The sequence below is a fragment of the Acinonyx jubatus genome, chromosome D4 (assembly GCF_027475565.1).
Source record: "Acinonyx jubatus isolate Ajub_Pintada_27869175 chromosome D4, VMU_Ajub_asm_v1.0, whole genome shotgun sequence".
Lineage (NCBI taxonomy): Eukaryota > Metazoa > Chordata > Mammalia > Carnivora > Felidae > Acinonyx > Acinonyx jubatus.
Window position 1 is genome coordinate 83,535,990 of NC_069391.1, and position 23,977 is coordinate 83,559,966.

At 41.3% G+C, this 23,977-nt stretch overlaps 1 long non-coding RNA gene across 1 annotated transcript in view; it reads left to right on the forward strand.

The window, feature by feature from the left end:
• Window positions 1–23,977, forward strand: part of LOC106968156 (uncharacterized) — a 656,017-nt gene that overhangs the window by 296,980 nt on the left and 335,060 nt on the right. The window contains exon 4 of the long non-coding RNA XR_001429089.3: window positions 12,765–12,849. This is a non-coding gene — a long non-coding RNA (uncharacterized LOC106968156). The remainder of the gene's footprint in view (window positions 1–12,764; window positions 12,850–23,977) is intronic.

The window sequence follows — 23,977 nt, forward strand, 5'->3', positions numbered from 1 at the left end:
TTCATAATGCCCAAATGAAATGTGGTATATCCATATAGTAGAAAGTTATTAGAATAGAAGAATGAATCACAGTGCTTAGAATGAAGGACTGATTACACTATAGCACGGATAAACCTTTAAAACACTATGTTAAGTGAAAGAAGCCAGGTACAACAGAACGCATATTCTGTGATTCCATTTATATGAAATGTACGTAACAGGAAAATCTGTAGTGACAGAATTAGACTAGTGGTTGCCTATGGCTGAGGGGAAGCATCTGCTAATGGATATGGTGTTTCTTTTGGGGATTGTCAAAGTGTTCTAAATTTATACTCCTGTGATGGTTATACAACTCTGTGAGTATACTAAAAATCGTTAAATTGTACACATCAAATGAGAAAATGTTATGGTATGTCAATTATATCTCAAAGATGTTTAATATATATTATATATAATTTATGTGTAAATACAAATAAATCATATGTAAGTTATATGTACAAATTTATATATAAAGGTATATATAGTATATATTTGAAAACTTATGACATAGCTGTTATCAAGACAATGTGGTACTGATGTAATGATAGATCAGTGGAATAGGACTGAGTCAAGAAATAAAACCCTCACATTTATGATATATTTATTTATTCAAGTATAATCAGCATACATTGTTATATTAGTTTCAGGTATACAATATAATGATTCAACAATTCTATGCATTCCTCATGCTCATCACAATTAAGTGTAGCCTTAATCCCTTTCACCTATTTCATCCAACACCCCCACCATCCCTTCTGGTAACTAGCAGGTTGTTCTCTATAGTTAAGAGTCTGTTTTTTGGTTTGTCCCTTTGGTACACACACACACACACACACACACACACACACACTATTTCTTCATCTGTTCATCTGTGGATGGACACTTGGGCTGCTCCCATGTCTTGGATATTGTAAACAATGCTGCAGTAAACATAGGGTTGCATATATCTTATTCAGAAATAATAAGTGTTTTTGTTTTCTTTGGGTAAATACCTAGTAGTTGAATTATTGGATCATATGGTTACTCTATTTTTAAGTTTTTGAGGAACCTCCATACTGTTTTCAACAGTGGCTGTACCAGCTTGCCTTCCCACCAGCAGTGCCCAAGAGTTTGTTTTTTCTTCACATCCTCACCAATATTGGTTTGTTTCTGTTTTTGTTTTTTTAGCCATTCTGACAAGGATGAGATGACATCTCCTTGTGGTTTTGATTTACATTTCCCTGATGTTGAGTTATGGTAGGCATCTTTTCATGTGTCTGTTGGCCATCTGAATATCTTTGGAAATATGTGCATAGGGGTCTTCTGTCCATTTTTTAATCAGATTTTTGTTTTTTTATTTTCGAGTTGTATGAGTTCTTTATATATTTTTGTTATCAACTCCTTATTGGATATATTATTTGCACATTGGTGAGGTGTCTTTTTGTTTTGTTGATGGTTTCCTTCATTGTGCAGAAGTTTTTTATTTTGATGTAGTCCCAATAGTTTCATTTTGCTTTTATTTTCCTTGCCTCCATAGAAAAATGTTTTTACAGTTGATGTGTCAAAGAGATTACTGCCTATATTTTCTTCTAAGAATTTTATGGTTTCAGGTCTCTCATTTTGGCCTTTAATCCATTTTGAGTTTAATTTTGTGTATGGTGTAAGAAAATGGTCCAGTTTCATTCTTTTGTATGTAGCTGTCCAGTTTTCCCAACAGCATTTGTTGAAGAGACGGTCTTTTCCCCATTGTATATTATTAAGTCCTTTGAGGTAGATTAATTGACCATATACTCGTGGGCTTATATCTGGACTCTCTATTCTGTTCTATTGATCTGTGTGTCTATTTTTGTGCAAGTACCTTACTGTTTTGATTACTGGAGCTGTGTAGTATATCTTGAAATCTGGGACTGTGATACCTCCAGCTTTATTCTTCTTTTTCAAGATTACTTTGGCTATTCAGGGTCTTTCACAAAAATTTTAGGATAGTTTTTTCTAGTTCTGTTAAAAATGTTGTTGGTATTTTGATGAAGATTTCATTAACTCTGTAGATTGCTTTGGGTAGTATAGATATTTTAACAGTATTTTTTTCCCCCGATGGGATGAGTTGATTTTTGATAACAGTGTCAAGAAAGAAGTATCTTTTCAACAAACAGTGCTGGCACCACAGGATAGCCACATACAAAAGACTGAATTGTATATATATGATGTATATATAACCTCTAATATTATTTATATAATGTATATACTATAATATTTATATTCTTTTCTCCCCAAAGGGATTTCTTTTTCCTTAAATGGCAGAAACATTAAATGGGTAACATGATATTACCCAAATGTTGGATTTTTCTCCATTTATGTTATTTTTTTCTTTCATGAAGGGGCCTAGGAAAATCTTAACATAGGAGAGAAGAGCTGAGTCAAATAGAAACCCAACAGGTCGGGTGTGTCCCTGCCCTGTGTTTGCCTTGTTTGGAGCCATGAACCAACACTGCGTGGCACTTCTGCTTGTTTTAACCCCTCTCGTCCCTGAGCATGTTTAACGGGCTGCTGCTGTGCCATAAACAGTGTGCCGAGTGCTGATATATGCTGGTCACCTGATGTGGAGGCGGGAAGAGTTACCCTGTTTTCTCAGAGTCACACATGTCCAATAGGGATGAGCACAGAGGGCCTTGGAGCACCTGTACAGAACTGGACAGGCCTCTGGAGGAATTGATTTTCAGGCTGTGTCTTGAGGAGGAACTAAGGACTGTGCATGAGTCAGGCCCTCAGGTTCGCTGTTTCCCTGGAGGGCTTCCTAAGAGGTCCTGGGCTCTGTTGTCTGTGCTAGCAGTCCTCCGTGCAGCTTTCAGAGGGTAAACATTACTCCCTTGATTTACGAGTACCCGGGATCCTTACTGACATCACATGTGTATCAGTTTGCCCAGGCAGTTGTAACAAATACCATGGAGTTACTATGGCTTCACAATCAGAAGTGTAATTTCTTATAGTTCTGGAGGCCAGAAGCCTGAGATCGAGGTGCCAGTAAAGTTGGTTTCTGATGAGAGCTCTCTTCCTGGCTCGTAGGCAGCCACCTTCTCTCTGAGGGTTCACGGGACCTTTCCTCAGGGTGTGTGCACACAGTAGGGAGTGCAACCTCGCTGGTGTCTCCTTCTCTAAGAACAGATCAGGGCCCCACCCTTATGACCTCATTTCATTTCATTTCCTTACTTAGAGGTCCCATCTCCAATAATCTCCATACTGTGGGTTAGGGTTTCGAAGTGTGGACTTAGTGGGCGGGACACAAGCATTCAGTCCATGCTAGCGTGCAAGCTGCAAACTGCAAACTGCCAGGCCAGAATCTGTTCAGCCTCCCAGCAAACCTCATACACTCTTGAGTCTGGGCACACCAGAGGGGCTGTGGTTTTCCAAGGGGCCCTAGTGGTCAGTGCTTCTGTGCCTTTGCATATGCTGTTCCTTTTCTTTGGAATGTATTTGCCCTCTCTTCTCCAGCTACCATCCCTTCTCCAGCGGTAAACTGTTCACACTTCAGGAAAACACTGAATATCACTTCTTCCCAGACTTCCTCTCAGGGCCTTGAGGGTGCTTTTGTACTTACTAACTAAACATGTGACCTGGGCAAGTTACTTAATCTGTATGAACCTGTTTCCCCTCCGTAAAATGGGAATAAAACTGGGTGTTGTGAGAATGAAGCAGGTTAAGGTACATGGAGTACCTAGAGCCTAGTGATACCTGCTATTATTAACTGATATTACCCTTTGCTGTATCTCACCCACAATAGTGGGCTGCTTGACACGGGGGACTTGCCTTATTGACCTTTGTGTCCCTAGGACATAGCACCCAGCTGTGCACTCAGTAAGCATTGATTGACCCATCAACCTGGAAGCCTCCTTCCAGATCAGTCTATAACTCTCACTTCACAGGTGGCTTCACTGAGGCCCAGAGAGAAGGAACTTGTCCAAGGACCCACGGCCAACTGATGCTGGAGTCAGGCCTCTGACACTAGAAAAAATCCTCTCTTCTCTTTCTCATGCAGCCTTTTGTGCTCACAAATTCAGAGACTCATTTTTCTTTTCCCAGAAACAACTCTTTGGGCTTAATGCAGTGATTAAGCGACAATAGGAAAGAGTCATGTTTTCTCTGGGCAAATATGTATGATATTAAACTCTGCCCAGGGCAGGATTTCTATAGGGCAGCTGCAGCAACAGCACGGGCTGCATGGAACCACCCAGAAGCCCCTGCCAGGCACCTAATCTCACCCCAGACCACCTCCCCTCTGCGGTCCCATAAATCGCTGCAGAGGGCATGCCAGACTGGACTGATGTGTGGAGTTTTGTGTCCCTGACAGTCATTCAACTGAGTTATTACCAATAGAACGTGAACATATGCATTTCACACATATGTGCTGAGGCCTTTGGAATTTGTCCAAACCCATCAGAATCTGAGACTGAGACAAAGTTCGTGACCCAAAGATAAGAATCCGAACAGCTTCTGGAATACTTAATTCCCTTGACATTTTAATCTCTCCTATTTTGTTTTAAACAAGGAGCTTTTTGTTGTTTTGTTGTTTTCATTTTGAACGGACACTTCTAACACTTTGAATAAAAGGAGTCTTGTGTAGTACAAAGAACCCTAAGTTGTTCATGAAGTCTCTCGGATTTTAGCTCCCACTCTTTAACTAACAGACTGTGTGGCCTCAGGCAAGTAGCTTAACCTTTCTGATCACCTGTCTTCTAATCTGTATAGTAGAAAGGTATGGCTTGTAAGATCGCTTTGGTGTTAACATTTTAGCTGTCTAAATATACCCCATCGTGTATTTAAACAAGCCCTCAGCAAGTGTCTGCCCAATCTTTGTGATACTCCGTGATCCTGTGGCTGGCCTTTGTGCCTTATCTCTGTTTGGTGTTGGGGCGGGGGGTAACAGGGAGGGGGGATGCAAGATGGCATTTGTTCCGATACAGATTTCATGACATAGAAGAGAGAAACATTGAGATTTAAGCCTTAGTTCTGACAATAACATTTTATGTGGCTGTAACTTAGTTATACTGTAAATATCTCATGTTCTTAGCACCATAAATTATATTTATGTCTGGCATATAATAGGTGCTTATAAACGCTCACTGCTCGTGTCCCTCCACTTGCCATTTCTGCTTCTCAGTGGACATTGCAGGTAGGGCTGGTGGTAGTTCCCCATCTACACTGTGCTTCTGGTGCTTTGGTCTTCTGCTCCCTTGTGACCCATCATCATCCACTGGGTACCTTCCCTTGCTTGCAGATAGCTGACCCCAAATCAGACCTCAGACAGTTTGCTTGGCAATCCTATGTTTTGTCATCATGAGGCATCCATCCCTGATGTTAGTGATTATATCTTTTTAAAAAACTTTTAAATGTTTATTAATTTTGAGAGAGAGTGAGAATGTGTTAGCAGGAGAAGGGCAGAGAGAGAGAGAGGGAGACCCAGAATCTGAAGCAGGCTCCAAGCTCCTCACTGTGGGTATACAGCCCGATGCGGGGCTCGACCTCACGGACCGTGAGGTCATGACCTGAGCCAAGGTTGACATTTAATTGACTGAGCCACCCAGGCGCCCCATATTTAGTGATTATTTCAAGTTGGACCCTGCAAACAGGCAAACGGGATGGATAGTGCTTTGGGTGTGGAATATCTAGGGCAGGGATTACCTAGAAATGACAGGTCCATTCAGAGCTTTTAATTCCCACACGGTGGGTGCAGGGGAGAAGATAGCAGTTTGTACAGGTTTCTGCGGGACCTCTTCACTGCAGCATTATTTCAGGGATTTAAATGAGAACTGGTCTTTCATCCTTTATCCTTCCACTTTCTCCTTTTTGATTAGAAATCTCCATCCATGCATCGCATGGCCTTGGTGGCAGGGTCCTGGAGTCTCCCGATGACACAGGATTACTTCCTGTGCTGCTCGGAAACGCTGTGCTCAGTAATGAGTTCTCAGCACTAAGATGCTTCAGCCATCACCTTGCATTTAAACAATCCAGCCTCATTCACAGAATCTTGGGTATCTGGGGAGGAGAGAGGGTTGGAAGAGACCTTCATTCCTCAAATTCATGCAGACACTTCTCTAGCAGGAGATAATTTATTCCACAGATTATTCATTCACCTGGTAAATTTGAGGGGCTGAGTAACTCATTGACAGACTCCACATCTGCCACTTTCATTTTGCCTCTCACACAATGTCCTGTGTCGGCACATGGATGCCACTTTTTCACCCAAAGGTTGTTTTATCCTTCGTTGGTGTAAGCTTTCCAGTCAATTTCCCAAGGAAATATTTAATTGAGAGAAGGATAATATAAAATAGATTGCTATTTCCTATCCCAAGGGCAGCTGGGAAATGTACATCGCTTGCCAAAATGTTTTCTAGGAGAAATGTTTAAACTGAAATTTAAAATGAATGTGAAAATTACTCTCTCTTTTCCCTCTTCCCCCAACTCCTTGGTCCTACAAATTTCTGGGAAGGGATAAAGAAGATTTTGTAATACGCTAAATGTATTTGTTTCTCTCTTGAGTCATATCCTGACATAAATAACATAGTGTTACAATCCCTCCCAAAGCCAGTTATGGGTGTATTTTTACTTACAACCACAGAGGTTTTTACATTTTGTGATAGCCTTATTTAAAATATCCTGTTATTTGTGCTTATCAAATGCTATGCAGAAAAGAGAAAATTCATGTATTCATACTTGACTCATTTGATGATGTCAAAGCCCTTAGTGAGTCGACCCTACAAAAACCCAGTTTTCTCTGTTGATGAAAACAGATCCTCCTCCTCTTTGCAGGATAGAGTCTGAGGCCAGAAAAATGGCCTGTGAAAGCCCTCCTTTCCCAGCTGCCCCTGGGTCTGAGCCAGCAAGTCTTGCCCACATCACTCCTCCCGAAAACACTGTAGCTCGACAGGTTAGGAACTCTGCCAAACTCCAGGGCAAACTTGATCAATAAATGCCAAACCTTAATAAGTTATTTTAGTTGATGCGTGCGCGCGCGCGCGCGCGCGCGCGCACACACACACACACACACACACACACACACACACACGGTCTTAGGTTTTCCCCAGAAGTATATCCTATGACATAGACTTGGGGTGAGTATTTTCTTTAGTTGCTGAGCCCAAGAAGCACTAGTAGGAAGTAGTACAGATGTGTGTTAGTGAGTTGAGTAGTGTTGGGGCAGCTGGAGCTCAGGATTCCCAGGGCAGGAGTTGTGTATGGTAGTTCCGGTTTGACACCGAAGGAGAGAAGGTAGGGGGCTTATCCACCTGCTCCTTTCTGCCCCTGGTTGGGTCCCTCCTTCAGAGGAGCACTAAACCCTAGAACTTCTAGCCTGCCAGGCGTCTGCATGTTCTTTCCAGTAGAATTGCAGGTGTTTTTGTAAGATGCCACCCATATGTCCTGGAACGGTGAGTGCTAAATGGCCAGGTCTAGGACACTGAGAACGTCTGTCCCATATGCCTTCTAGCAGTTTGGGTAAAGGAAGATGAGGTTGGAATGAAGAGCAGGTGCGACCTGTGTCATCAGATAAATGCTCAAGATGGACCAGACTCCTCCCTCCCCTCTTTTTTGAAAAGTTTATTTATTTATTTTGAAACACAGTGAGCGAGAGAGTGCGACCATGAGTGGGGGAGGTGCTGAAAGAGAGGGGGACACAATTCCAAGCAGGCTCTGGGCTGTCAGTGCGGAGTCCGACGTGGGGCTCAAGCCCACGACCCGTGAGATCATGACCTGAGCTGCAACCAAGAACTGGACTCTTCACCCACCGAACCACCCAGGGGCCCCTCTTCTCCCGTTTTAATTTCAGTTGCACAATCACTTACACAGTGCCGCAGGAATTGAAAAACCACTCGTAAATGCCGCTGAAGTGAGAGGAGCATCTTCCTGTGTGGGTATCCTTGGCCATCTTTAGCCGTCCCATTTCCTCTTACCACTAAATGCTTGGTGCCATGCCCAGCTCCTCACAGATACTCGGACATTCCTCTCTTACTTCCCGTTGTCTAACTACTTTCTCACTTCGCGACGCAGCTGGCCACATTGCAGCTCCAGCCGCCCCACCCTTGTCAGCCGGAATTTTACAGAATCCACGCTAACTCCTGATTTCGTGAATTAGGCTGCCCCGATTCCAAAAGGTGGCTTGCTCTGGCCAGTGGGGTAGGCAGTGGTCTTATATCTTGTCCAGTCCTCTTTCAACCCCAGCCTGGCGCTTCTGCTGCTGCTTTGTGTCATCCTAGCAACTGTTCTGCCTTCTAAATCTTCACATTAAGTCCCATTGGTCATGCTCGTCTGGTCCTAAGCCTTCCCTTCTGCCGTGACTCTAAGGGTGACTTTTGTATCTAGTCCATTCCCACCATCTTGTGGTCCCTTTGCCCCTTTTGGGGGTGGTGAGGGGACAGATTTTGGCCACTTTTGCCACCTCCGTCCTCAACATGGACTCACGTGCAGATTTTAGCTTAAATTTACAGGCTATGCCCAGCACTTGTGAAAAGATCTGTTTCCTCACGTACTAAGAAATGAAGCAGAGTTTTTCCTTCTAAGGGAAATGATGCATTTTCTTATTTTTGCCTGATTTTTCCATTAGACCAGACAAAGGTAGTATAAAATTCTGCTGTATATCTCTGAATTCCCTATTGATTTAAAACAAATCCTATGAATTTTTTTCCCCACTGTAGTCATTACTTGATAGTCAGCCTTTCATCTGTGGCACCAAGAGTGGAAAGTAAGAGGCTTCAAGGTCAAATCTGTAACTGACAGCATTTTCCCAAGCGCTTGGCTAGTTGGCTGGGTGCTGAATCAGTGGCACCATAAGCAAGCCAACAAATAAAACACAAAACAGTTTATTTCTTTAGGGTGGGAGGTTGTCTTTTCTGTTGTCATAGCCATCCTAGGTAGAGGCTCGATGTTTTCCTTGCCAGAGATGATACTGTTATTGACATTGAATGAGAGAGAAAAAAGAGAGTTGTTAAGAGTCACATCGACTGTTCGAGATGCCCTTGTAGGCTCTCAGCTCTTATTCAAAGACCACAAACCATGTGGTCTTCTAATTCCAGGACCAGTCAGTCAGATAAACATGGACAAAGGCATTGTTTGTTTCATCAACTGCAAAAAGGGACTGATACTGCCCTACTTCCCTGGAGAGGGTTTAGAGAGAACAAATAATATAATATAGGTGAAGGTACTATTTTGTAATGACAAAGAGTTACTTATTGAGACTGATTCTTAAGAAGGGGCGTAGGTTTTAAGAGCATTGTTTATTTCCCCCCTAGCAATACTTGTTCATGGGTTCTTCTTGAGTCCTGCCAAGGCGTAGAATTTTAATTTTCTGTTGGGTATGGGAGATCTGATTCTTTTAAGCTATTAACTATACCCTATAATTATCAACATCTTATTCTCAGCCCAAATTAACAGAATGTCAGGACCTGGCTTTGACAGGAATGAGATATGGACTTTGTCCTCAGTAAGCCAGATGGTTAAGAGTAGATTATAGTTGTTAAACCCACCATGGTCCCGAACATCTCCTGAATCAGGAAATGCCCTTTTGCCCATTGCAAGATGTATTTTATACATTGGTGATGCCACAATTGCCCCAACCATTGTGGTAAGAGTAAGGTGCTTAGTTGGCCCTTAAGAAAATGGAGGTTGCATTTTGTGAACTTACACAGCATAATAAGAATTCAAGTGTTAGACCCATACTCTGGCATGATTTTTCATTTGTCATACTTAAGTCTGCTCTATTTCACTCAAATAGTATGTATTAACTGCATTAAGTGCCTACCATGAGCCTTATTCACTTTAGGTTGTGGGGAGACTAGGATGGGCTTTTGTGGGTGTGCTCTTGATAAACTTCTTGGTTGCTGCATTGGGATACGTGCTGAATTTGGGAACATGACAACCCCACAGTCAGCTTATCCAAGGACTCGGTTTACTTTCTGCCCCTGGGTAATTGTTTCTTTTGTTCCTTGGTGAGCCCCAGAGAGGTAAGCATGACCTTCTTCTGATGGAGAGGCAGTGTCCCCAGTACTATTAGGGGTTTCGTCATCTTTATCCTGCATGGACTCCTTTGGCAGTCCAATGAAACCAAGTAACCCTTCTCAGAAATAATGTCGTTTTTTTTTTCTATTCATAGGATAGAATACACTAGAAATCCAGAGGAAACCAATTATATTGAAATAGACTTTTATGTCAGAAGGCTTTAGGTTAAGAACCCTTATAGGCGAAGAATCCCTTTTGATATAGAACAGTGGCACCACAACAACAAAGAGATTCAAACTATCTTAAGCTTTATAATGATTTTCTTTTGAAGCATTTAACAGAATTTCACTGAGAATGTTTAAACTATCATAGTATCTTCTCAGTACAGATGCAAAAATGTACTGAGTCCAAAGGCTGCCACAGCGGAAGATCTGAGGTCCCCTCTGTGATGCCCTGTCCAATGGGATGGACCAGGGCCATGCTAAATCTTGAGTACCTGGCCCTGAGTAGGGTCCCAGGGGCTAAGGTAGAGTTGCTGTTGTAAAAGCAAGGAATGAGAAATGCCAGAGATCAAATATAAGACTGGGTAAAAACTAGAAAGGCTGGGAGGGGTCAGATCAGACAGACCAAGTCAAGTCTAAGGACTGAGATGTTGATCTAGAGAAAGGGTGGATTATACAGAACGCAGTAGAGTCCAAGATTGTGTTAAGGGTTAATTTCTAATTTTGCTGGCTGTATCATGGTATGACTCATAGTTATAAAGTATCTAGGTCAAGGGGCAATTAAATGTTTTTAGGTAATAGCTACAATATTTGACATTACAGTACAGAAAAGAGGTGTTTTATGTTTTTTATATATTAACAAAAATTTACATTTTTGCAAACAAGCCCTAGACATGAAAAACCAAAACTAGAAATGCTCTATAATTTTAGTTGGTCGTTTAGGATAGTGTATTTATTTGTAGTTTCTTTCTGGTGACTTGAAGAAGACTTTTTTTTAAGGCAACAGATAGATCCTCCTCCCCCACCCTGCTTGAGTAGCATCAATCCTGTGCTCTGACCACCAAACTTCCTTCATTCTCCACTCTGTCCTGACCAACAGAGCCACCTAGTGGTCATTGTAGGTAACTCTCCATTCCAGAGTTTCTTTTCCATAGTGCCTCCCAAACCGTAACCTTCAGGATCTCCTGGCAAGTTTGTTCAAAGATGGCTGTGTCCTGTTCCAAGAGATCCTGATACAGTAGGTCTAGGGTTGGGCCTGGTCGTTTTTATTTTTATCAAGACCCACACTTTAAGAACCACTGGTTTACCATTATGTTCTTTCTTTTAAGGAGGCTATGCACAGGCTCTACCCTATGCTTTTCAGCTATTTCACTGACCACAGATGAGTTAGTTTAACACTTCAGGTCAGTTGCTTTTGCATATGAACACACATTTTCTTATGAAAGTGCCTTTTTTAGATGTTTCATCCACTTTTCACCTAAGATATCTTAGGAAAAAAATACTTTCCTGTCTTTCTTTTCATCTCATTTTTTTCCCCTTTGGTTGTAATTAAGATTTAAAAAAGGAAAAAGAGAAGCCCGACATGGTCTGATAAGCATGGCTAGTTAACACATTTGATTAAGTAAATAACACCACAAAATTTGAAATTTACTAATTGCCTTTATATACTGAAGCCTTAGAAAGTGTCCAATTATTTATATCTATAGTAAAGTTTACACTGGCTCCCACATCTTCCTTTAATGAAAAAATGTACTTTCATAAAAAAATAATATTCAGAGTCAAAAAAGGTCTTTTAGATTGTTGTTGTTAGCTATATTTTGTTTAAGGTGTAGAATAGTAAAAATACTATGAGTTAAGGAGGTTTTGAAGAAGCATAAGCGTAATTTCTAATCTTTTTTTCTCTGTAAAATTGTTCTGGCTTCCAGAGAAATAAGCTTATAAATGAACTTTTGGAAATTGCCTATTTAAAAGTTTAGGGCCAACAGTGTTCATGCAAGACTTTGACATTTTAGTTTCATGGACCTATAGAATCACAAAGAGATACTCTCTTTGTAAAAAAACAAAACAAAACAAACAAACAAAACAAAAACCACAAGTGACAGAGAGGCATCTCTGTGGTGCTTAATACTTTCAGTCAAAACCAAATGGATTGTGAATCTGACTCATACCAAAGACTTGACAGTGGTCCCCATAGTATTTTTAAAGACCTTACACTTGTATTTTACCTTTGGAGCATTTTGAAAAGAAAACCAAACAAACAGCTGTTCCTCCATCTTTTCAGAAAACGAAACAAAAATACGTCCACGAGACATTGATGCATGTGCAAATGCCTTAGAGCCAGCATGGCAATCCATCAGTCATTTCCCCAGCAATGGTGTCTCCCAGACGCTAACATGAGAAGCTTGCATGTCCCCTTCGGTGAGAGTTCTGGGTGGAGATGAAAGGTGCATGGCGGACGCCTGACCCCACCTTTGTCACTGTCTCCACAGCCACTGGGACTTTATAGGCCAAGTGAAAAAATACCGGGGACAAACTTGTAAACAGAGGCTTTCTTTGAAGTTAGGCAGACAAGTGGATTCAAAACAGTTGCATGTGTAAGTAAAATTGGGCATGCTTTTTTCCTAGACACAGCCAGGACTTTTGACACAGCAGAGCCCCAAGTGTGGAGCATTTATTTAGTAGGACCTTTGTGACCATCTGTCTTAGATCTCTGGACCTCAGGGAAATAAGGAAAACCATGTGGCAAACTGAAATGTCAGGGCTTCCTATGTCTGTTTCCAGGTTTCTTCATGAGGAAAGATAGAGTTCTGCATCTGCTCTGTATTCAGCCCTGAGATCCAGCTTCCACAGCCCAAGGCATGATAAGGTATTGGTTTATGGAAAATAAATACTCACGAAAGTAAAGGTATTGCAGACACCCTTTACCCCAAAGACACCAGACCTTGAAGGGAAACATGGGAGTCAGTACTCTGTTTCCTTCCAAATATTTCCCACCTGGGTTTACAGCAAAGCGCTCCAAAGATGTTGGGTTGTTTGGCTCTGTGAGAGAAACCATTTGGGCTTAAGACTTTGTGACTGACTGAGACTCAAGAATCTGGGGCTGGGCTGCACCAAATAGCCCTGGGCAGAGTGTTCTGTCCCTGGGCCACTGGAAGGTAATTCAGCTCTTGTCTCCTAAGGGCATTCGCTGCACTGAGCCCCTTGGAGGATGACAACCATATTGTATTCACCACAATTCAAATTTAAATTAACCTGCATTATGCTTCCTTGAAATTCAAAGCCAAACTCATCAGTGGCAAAGCCTGCATTCTCTTATCAGAAAAATTCTTTTATGATCTATTTAATTCCTGTCATTATTTGGTTTGAATCATCTTCAACTCAGTTGTTTATGATAACCATGCAGTCCAAAATGACCTCCAAAATCCTGGAGAAGCGTGGGGACCTGGGAAGCATGGCAGTCTCTCCTGCCAAGAGCAAAGGATCTTCCAGACTGAGTCCCTTTTCGCCTTCTCCCTTCTTGGCCTTCAAGGCAGGATTTCTACCATCTCTTGGTATTTTTGATCACTGAGCTCTTCCTCTGCCAGCCAGCTCCAAAATTCTTCATTGATGAGGAGCCAGAGAGCCCAGGCAGAATACCAATGCATCTCTCTGTCCAGCAGGCAGCGCATCTGTATTTATCATGGTAGGAATAATATCAGCATTTGTCTAAGCATTTTTTGTGGCCCGGAGGGGGGAAAAGTGTCTATCAAACTTAGTAAATGCGTTTTACGTTGCAGCACTTTGAGATCCAACCATATCATCTATAGTGAAAACAGAGCAACCTTTAAAATAAGCCAGAAAGAAAGAAAGAAAGAAAGAAAGAAAGAAAGAAAGAAAGAAAGAAAGAAAAGAAAAGAAAAGAAAAGAAAAGAAAAAACTCTCTCCCAGAGACATGGCCTGAACCAGTGCCAAAGATTTCAAGCTGGTGAACCAGCAAAGGAGTCAGATAAATCAGAATGAGTGTAACAGATCTGATCTATTTCAGCTCAGATTAACCTCTCTACTATGTCTCCAATGGCCAAAAATCCTGGGTTGCAAGAATAAAAGTGTTTAATAGAGCAGAACTTTGGGGGAAAAATAAAAAGAGAGAAACTGCCTAAAGGAAAGTGAGACGTGTGACCATGGCTATACATGACCCGACTATGGTTAAGAGTCAAGAGCAGAGGAGGAAAGGATTCTGTAACGTGCCAATCTGAAAGGCAGATTTATTTCACTTGTATATAATAATTCCAGATCCCAGTGACAATTTACGTTAGTTGGCAACAGCTGCTTATAGGTCAGGTAACAATAGCATTGAATAACCTCATAATGAACAAATGCGGATTTCACATTGGTGTTAATTGCATTTCATGCTCTCTGAAAACCCCAAGCAGGCTGTGTGAAAAATAGAGAACCAGGTTCTGCTTTTCTGATTATTTTTATCCTGAGGTGAAAGCCCTTTCCAAATCTTAAGAAGGGAGGTGCAGGGTGGGACGACGATCATGAGTCATGGACCAAGTGTGTGTGTCTGGACCAACGCCTGTGGGTATTTTCTAAGAATGGGGGACACCTGTTCAAGTTTGCAAAGGGTATATAGAGGAGCCTATTCCTGGGGTCCGACCAGGACCGGGATGGGTTTTATAGCACACAGGGGTTCCCTCCTCTTTGTCAGTCATGATGTTGGGTTTTAGTCCTGCAACTTAAGTATCACAGTCAGTGGAAGAGTCCAGATCTGAATCTATGGCCTTGGGTAAGCATGCAGCTTGCATTTCTCAGGCTTTCCCCTCACCCATTTTATTGAGATATAATTGACATAAAACTGTTTGAGGTATGCACCATAACAATTTGACAAATGTGTATATTGTGAAATGATTACCACAATAATTTAACATCCATCACCTCGCATAGTTATTTTTTCTCATGATGAGGACATTTTCATTCTCTCACTTTTTTAAAAGTTTGTTTATTTATTTTGAGAGATAGAGCACAAGTAGGGAAGGGGCAGAGAGAGAGGGAGAGAGAGAGAATGTGAAGCGGGCTCTGCGCTACCAGGGCAGAGCCTGATGCGGGGCTCAAATCCACAAACTGCAAAATCATGACCCGAGTCAAAGTCGGACGGACACTTAACCCACTTAACTGACAGCGCCACCCAGGCGCCCTTAATTCTCATACTTTTGAAGTGGATGTAAATTTGCCTAGGACCTTGCCACAATGTAAGTGTTGATCTAACAGGTCTAGGGTGGAGCTGAAGATTCTGCATTTCAAAGGGGCATCCCTGTGATACCAGATGCCACAGCTCCTGGGACCTTACTCCCAGCTAGGTTATAAACCTCAGACATTTCAACAGTTTTGAGACTTTACAGCTCTGAACTGTACTGAAATTTGAACTCTGAGACAAGGAGTGAGTTACATCACATGGCACCCAGTGATGCTGAACGCATCCATGCCGAGGCAAGTTGGTCTAGTTTCTGACTCCTTTACCTCATAATTTACTATGATTTTTCCAAAAACTTTGTTGGGCTGCAGCCACAAACATTGTTCTCATTTTTCCTGTAGACATTTTCACATTTACCCAAGGGCACCCTGGAGAGAGCTATGACAAATCTCTGGATATGTGTTAAAGTCTGTGACCCTTTTTCAGCTCTGATATTCAAAAATATTACTTAGAGACAGGAAAATATAAATTTCAAGCACTAGCTCTCTTTCCTGCTTAAAGACCCTATTATTATTTAAATATTTATTAAGAAGACAAAAAGTATATAGCACCAGGCTAAGAACAAGAATCTTTCTTTACAGTGTGAGACTTAGCATAGATTATCCTCACTTTACACAACTATTCAGATTCTGTGATAAAACCTGCGAGCTTTACATGAATTGTGGTAAATCAGTATATAATATTAATACATGTATTTAATTTTTAATTTTATGACTCTATATGAATTTTTATTGTGGAAGATGTGTTACCAGAAAATGCTCCGGTAATGAACTCTGAAGGTATTTTGCTTAAAACTCTACAAACTGTACTGTATTAGAGGTGCCTATAGTTCATCAAGGTGCTGTTCTCCATAAGGTTGGTGTAAACTCACGTCTTAGTAGGTCACCAACGGGTTTGAGAGTTTTTCACATTAGCTGGAATCATGGGATGGAAGAGGTGATTCACTGGGATCTTGGGGAATATCTCCTTCAGTCTAAAAGTCCCTCCTCTAAATCAGCTGAGATGTCCCTTCTTTTATAAAGTTCCTATCCCGTAGGCAAAACGTTGGGTAAGGTTATTAAAGTTGAAAAAGATTTCAGAGTCCTCTAATGTAAATAGGGTGACCATGGGATTTATCTTCCAACCTGGGACATTTTTTAAAGTGAAATGGGGCAGAACTAATAATTATACTGAAACAACGGAGGTAAACTAGAACTGTCCTGAGGAAACCAGAATAGGTGCGCACCCTAAATATAACCCCATTTTCTAATGAAGAGAAAAACCCACCCAACCACACCCCATACCATTGGCCATCTGACCTCTTTTATGGAATTCCTCCAAGAAGAGGGTATTCATTCCTACATAGGGGAGTTTATTCCAGTGTTAGACTGGTTTAGTTATTAAAATGTCTTGTCTGGGGTGCCTGGGTGGCTCAGTTGGTTGAGTATACAACTCTCGATTTTGGCTCAGGTCATGAACTGCAAGATCATGACCTGAGCTGAAGTCGGATACTTAACTAACTGAGCCGCCCAGGCCTCCAACACCATATTTTTTTAGAGTGGATGAAGTTGACTTGGCAACTTTAAAATTCTTCAGTGAGAGGATTAGTGGAAGTCTTGGTTCTTGCGTTTGCGGAATAAGGGACATGGATTGTGTGACCTTCAAGGTCCCTTCTAGTTCCAGAATTCTGCTAGTTTCATGGGTGCAGCAGCTGGAAGATTCCTGGAGCAGGAAGCCTGGGTCCCCACCTGTATCCAGGCCATATTATTAATTAGCTTTTGTGACTGAGGAAAGTCCTCTTTTTCCTGAGGATTTCCACCCTTGTAAAATTAGGAGCTGTATTTCATAATTCCTGTGGATTTTCTTGGACCTCAAATTTCATAAGGTTATCTTCTTTCTTTCCTTGAGTGTGCTGTGTTATTTGTGAGGGAACCAACTCCCTTTATTTTTCTTGCTGTGTTTTCTTTTGTGTTGCCCAGTGGCCGTGTTTAGACTTGGAAGCTGGCTTTTGCTGAGGTCCAATGTGACCAGTGGCCAAGCCCATGGACTGAGGGAGCTAGGATAGAGAGCAACTGGGCTTAGAGAAGGTCAAGACCAACTGCTACGTCTGTGAAGCAATCTGAGTAGGAAAACTTAAGTGTGTCAGAACTACACAATGAAGCTTAGCATTTCACTGCACTGTTCACATCTTAAGCCCTGAAAAAATAATTGCCAGGTTCTCAGAATTAACTCATAATCTCCTTTTTCCAGTATGCCACAGAGCATCATAATTAGTATTTTAAATCATGAAATGTTTTAAACATACGGTATAGAGAACAGTATTCAACATACACATACCAGTGAACCTATCCCATTAATTTAATGAATATCAACATATATCTATGTATTTGTTTCATATCTTATTTCTTAAAATATAGAATATTGCAAATATAATTAAAGCCTAGCTCTTCCCTCCCAACCCCCATTCCCTCTCCCCACCCAGGAGTAAACACTACCCTGAAATTGGCATATATCATTTCAGTAAGTTTTTGTTTAATTCTACAACATGTATATATTCTTTAAAACAAAAATACATACATAGTGATTGTGTACCTTAAAATTGTACATAACTGGTATTTTTCTCTAGGAATCTGTGACTTAGTTTTTTCACCTGATACTATTTTTTGTTATTTGTTCATGTTGCTACTTGTAAGTCTAATTCACTGAACCTCACTTCATTATAGCATTACACTGTATGAATAAACCTCCCCTTTTATTTATTTACTCCTCTATTGAGATATATTTTTATAAAAATATTCTGGGAAGGAGAATCCAGGGTGGACTTATAGAATCCAGGGTTGACTTCCTCTAGCTTCCATTATATCCTCAGTCTGGTCCTTCTATAGCGTCTGTCACTCTGTGTTTTCATCATTGATTATCTTTCTTCATAACTAGACTAAAAAGACTTGAAAGTAGTTACAGTTCAATCCATTCATGCCGTCATTCATTCAGCAGGCATTTAAAATTACCAATTATATTCCAGGAATTTTACTGTAAGTATTTTGAAAGTTGAAGACTGAATAGTTCCAAATAGAGATTTAACCTAGACTAGATGTTGTGAACTAGACTGGAGACTTATGGGCTAGATTCATCATAGAGTAGAGACTTATATTGTTTTATTTATAATTAAGCTAACTAACCTGGGTGGTTCATTCAGGTCAGCATCTGACTTTTGGTTTCAGCTCAGGTCACGATATCACAGTTGGTGGGTTTGAGCCCCGCATTGGGCTCTGTGCTGTTGGGATTCTCTCTCTCAACCTCTCTCTCTGCCCCTTCCCGGCTGGTTTTCTCTCTCTCTCTCTCAAAATAAATAAATAAACATAAAAAAATAAAAAAATTGAGAGACCACAAACAAATCCAAGGTTCTGGCTTCCTTGCAACACAGCCTATACTCTTCCTTGTTGACAGCTATCTGGGGCTGGGTGCTGGCTGTGCCCTTAGGATGAGCCATGCTTTCTCCACTTGGTGGCTTCTCTCATTAATAGTATCTCCTTGGTCCTTATAAATCTTCAAGTTTGTCATGCTTCTCACAGAGGAATATGGAGGAGCCAGGGCTCATACCCTGTCTGCAGGTATGATGAGATCATATCTGACTAAGAGGCTGTACAGGGACAGAACACAGGGTAAGGAGGTAGTACTATGTAAACAGTAGGGTTAGTGTTCATGAGGACTGATGATCTTGATTTACCACACAGACAAATGGTGCTTTGTCTACTCTCCCATGCAGCTGTGTCCCTGTCACTTCCTCCCTGTACTTCACTCAGTCTTAGCTTTTTTATAAAGGATTCGATCCATTTTTTTATGGTAGTGTCTATCATAATTGCATTGTATATTTTGACAGTTCAAAATGGCCTCATTTCTGTCATGTAATAATATTTTCCTCAGATTACCTTCCACAATGTTAATAATATCCGTTTTTCTTTTTTTTTTGTTTTTTTTTTTTACTTTGCATTTTTCCTGATGGATCTTTGCTCTTCCTTCTTTTCATTCACAAACTTTTAGCATCATTTCATTGTATATGTTTCCCATATATGGTGCATTTTTGGTTTGGGACTATTTATCTTTTGATGAAAAAATACAGCCATTTTACATTTATTATTTTTTGTGTTTTTATAAGGTAATTTAAGCAAATAATGTTTAATTTACATTTTCGACCTTGTTTTATGTCTTTTGATTTTGATGCCCTCATTTTTTTGTGTCTGTTTTTGTTGGTTTGTTTTGCTCTACTGTACGATTATGTTTTGCCATGTGGTTTAATATGTTACAGTGGTGACCAAGATACAGAATATTCTGATTGTCAACATATTAGAGATTGGTTTCACATTTATAAGGCACCTAATTAAATGTGCATTTCTTTATCAAAGACAAGAGAATATTTTATCTGCCCCTGCCCAAGGGGCAAGTTAGGATGTCATCATGGCCCCAGTCCTTCCTGCCCCTCAACTCTCTCTCACTGTCATCAGCGGACAGATACCTTTTAATAATTGTGTCATTATCATATTCATTACATAATGAACTATATAGAGCTATGTTAAAACACTACTAGTTTTCCTTCAAAGGAAGAGGAAGGTTTGTTGTCACCGTGTTTGATTGATTTTCCTGAGCCCTCTAAACCCTTTTGAAATAATCACCCCACTCCTTTAGTCCCCATCAATGTGTGAACAGGGGAGCCAATGAGAGGAGGGGAAACTCGCATAGCGAAGAAGAAGGCTGTTCATAGGCAGTGCTTATGTGGGTGCCTAGTTTTCTGCTTTCTATACTAGGAACCTGGGGTTGGAGTGAGGTGCTGCTTAATAACTAACCTTCATGTTGTTTTAAAGAGAGTAATGGAAGAAGGAACCACTAAGGATGAATGCCAAATGAAGAAATGAGAAAATCCTAGATAATAGTTTTCAGCTTTCAAGACTCAGTGCTTTACAAATTTGCTAGACTGTCAATTTTAGGAGTGCTGATTGCCTTGGGGTGCTTCCCCTTTGACGTGATGGCCGGGGGCTGAAGCTCTGGTAATTTGAAGACCTGGCTGTCAACTTTGACCTTGTCTTTTGCCAGCTCCTCCGTTTTAGGTGTGCCACATTATCTGCCTGAGCTCTTGATTCCTGCATGTCTGTTAATGGTAATAATGGTACTCTCTTCACGGCATTCAACGAGATAGTGACCGTAAAGCACTGCAGCTGTGCCTCATAGTTCTTAAATCATCGCTTAAAATATATTCCTTAGAGACTTTTAGATTTGCTGCCTAAGAAATTCCCAAATTTATCAAATTAGCAACTTCCAAATGTGCCTTATATAGGGCATCACAAGTCCGTAGAAAAATGTGTGGACTCCTAGTCCACATGCGGTAGTCACTGAGACAGGACACTGACACGTGGACTTGTTTTTAAGTGTATCAACCAAGGTGTTGAATGGTTGCACACTCAGCCCTTCTCTAATTTGCTGACCCAGAAATTCTCAGATCTGCTGCCTTCGTCACCCCGCCTCTCTGACTTGTGATGGCCTCTTATGTAATGTGTAGTTCATAGTTTCTCTCTCTTCCATTCACAGATGCCTTTTTGATGGTGTTTCCCTTTCCTTCACCTTCATGCTGTCCCTCATACTGACCCATGTGTCACTTCTGAGCATTGCCTTTGCACTCATGGGTCACCATTTATCCAAGTCTCCTCTGGAGCTCATTATTTAGCAGTACCCCCTCTGCTAGGTCTCATCAAGGTGCATCCTGAGCTTTCCTCTCCGTTCCTCCTAGATACTTCTGTCTACTCCCATGGCTTCAGTGACCACCTATGTTGACTCCCAGCTCTGTATCTCCAGCCAAGGTCTCGATCCTGTTCCAATTATTTACTGAACATCTCCACCCATGGATCTTGCAGAACCCTCAGCCTCATGATGTCTCAAAGTGAGGGTCTGTCTTTCCCCTCTCTCTTCTGTCTCTTATTCTTCTATGTTGTCTGTCTCCAGGAATGGACCATGCCTTATCTGAGACACTTGTCAGAAACCCTAAAGGTCAAAGCTCACCTGTCCTAACTCCTCTCAAGGTTGCAGAACTGTTGAAGTCCTAATTGGAGTCACACCATATCCGTCACACTCTCCTTGCCCTCAGCACTGCTGACTTGCTTCTGGCCTTTCCCATATGTGTCCTGACTGATGCCAGAGCCCCTTTGCTTTCTGGTTCACTCCCTTCGGTTATGTGTCCTCCTCATGCTAAGAGAATAACTGTTTGAAAATGTAACATTCTTCCTGTGACTTCTCCCATCTTTGAAATCCTGTAATGTTTTCTCATAAACTTAGGGTAAACCCCAAATCCTAACTGTGGCAAACAAAACCCTTTATCACCTCACCACTGCTTCCCTCTCCTGCCTCACCTCTCACCACCCTCTGATGACCTCCTGGAGTTCAACTTGTGTCAAAGCATATGCACTTCTCTGAAGACTCCCTACTTGTCCTTGCTGCCTTTCCTTCAAACATGTCCTTCTCTTTGTCTGAAACACTTCTCCCTCCCTGTATCATCACATCTCTTTATCATCTCTAATTTCATCTTATTCTCTAAGACCAAGCTCAACTGTCCCCTCTTCCACTACTTTCCCCATGAACCTCTGTGTCATTAGTCAGAAGTTAGTTCTGAGTAAGGGACTGTGAACATAAGTGACTTTGTGATTTAGCAAAAGCACTGTGCTGTTTCCATTCCTCTTTCTCTACCACAGAACCCTAGAGGCCATGTGTGACAAATGGCATAGCTGCAAGAAAGCTATTCATTCTCTCTTACCTTTCTCAGTCAGGGTCCCACAGAAAACAGGTGGTACCTTTGTAAGAGAATCTGTAAATAATTTTATAAAAGGAAGAATAATTTAGAGAGGTGTGGGGAGTGTTAAGGGAAACCACAAGGGGTGTTGAGGCACCTGGGCACTAGCAACAGGGCATAGGTAGAAATGGTGTTCCTAGAGCTGAGTTGAAAGCTACAGCTAAGGAAGAAGGTCCCTAACAGAAACCATAGCCATAGGAAGATACGGTGACTAGCATAACTGCAACAAATCTGGAAGGGGTGTGAGTTAAAAATACTCCAGTCTCTCTTTCCCTTCCCTGGGATCTTAAGCTGGTGCTTCCACATTGGCCACACTCGACTGAAGCCCAGGGATAATGGCACTCAAATAATGGAACCTCTAGAGGTTAGCCTCTCATTGAATCTAGGGAAAATCATTTGGGGGATGAAGAATGATGAATGATGAAATGAAGAATAGGCAGCATGTACCCCAGAATCAGTATCTCTTACTCACCTGAGACTTGGTGAAGGTTGTGAAGGTTTCCCTACCAAGTGGGTTTCTAGCGAAGAGTAGGAGGTAAGATTAAGACTTAGTCTGTTTTAGCAGCAACCACTAAACCATCCTTCCAGCACTAGATAATAAATCATATCCTCCAAGACACTTTCCCTAAACCCTCAAGATGGAGTAAATACCCTTCTCTCTGTTCACTTAGCTTCCAATTCCTACCTCTTCTACAACACTTTACCAAATCATGATGAAATTCTATCTCTTTATGTGTCTTTCTCCCTCACTAGACTCTAAGCTCCGTAGGAAGTGCTTCTTATGCATCTTTGAACCATTAGCTCCTGGCATGTGTCTAGCATCTAGGATTGCTCACTCTTTGACTGATAGATCTTTGTGCAAAAGCACACATTTTACACCAAGTTCTAACTCCTCAAATTGCAAGCTATCTCTTGTATGACACTGAGAGTGCATGTGACACACAGATCACTATGTGGTTCATAACACATGATATAAAATTGAAATGGTAGATGGAGTAGAATTTCTGGTCCATTGAGGGAACATGTACAACTACCCAATCCCTTTATATGTTATATTAACAAGGCATCTCAACCAGAACATTAAAGAGGAACAGTGTGGGACAGGCACAGTGTCTGCCATATGGGTGCTTATTGCCCGTGACCAACCTTCCTGATACAGATAGGTACACTAAGGTTCATGACAGAACTTTGACACTTGTTTCAGCTTTGCTTAGCTGCACAACGTCTTTCTGTTTGAATTCAGTATGGTATAATGGAAAGCCCATGGGCATTAGGGTTGGATTAATTTGAGACAAGATTATAGGACACCACTTTATGAGTTTGGATTAATTTCTTAATTGTTCTGAGCCTCAATTTCCTTATCTGTAACACCTACAAAAAGGGCTGTGTGGCATTTAAAATTAGAAACATTTATAAAGGTTAAGTTTCATTGTAGGCACCTGCCATGAATTTGTCCCTTTTGCTTTACATTAATGGCATCATGCTCAGGGACTGGAGATAAGTGATGACAGACTATTCCATCATACACACTCTGTAGAAGTTTAGCTGTAGAGTTGTCAGTGTAGGTAGGTATGGGTGGATATCAAAGGGAAAGACAGGCTTTTAAATATGATTAATGAAAACAAATCCCTGAATTGATTAAACTACAATAACTGGATCAGGTCTAAATATGCTCTGTGGTCACCTGTACATACAAGCCGAGTCTCTGAATCTGGTATTGTGGTAGGGAGGAGCTCCTGCGTTCTTACCCAAACCTCCTTTGCTCGTTATTTCATTATGGCCTGTCAGTGCCCTTCTTGAGGCTGCCCAAGACTCATTTCCTACCCCTTCTCCTCCTATACAACCCAGTACTCACCACAACCACACAACACACAGTGAACAGAGCTGATGTGGAAGGGAAATATAAAATCTTCCAAATAAAATGAGGAATGTGAAACCACTCCATCTCCA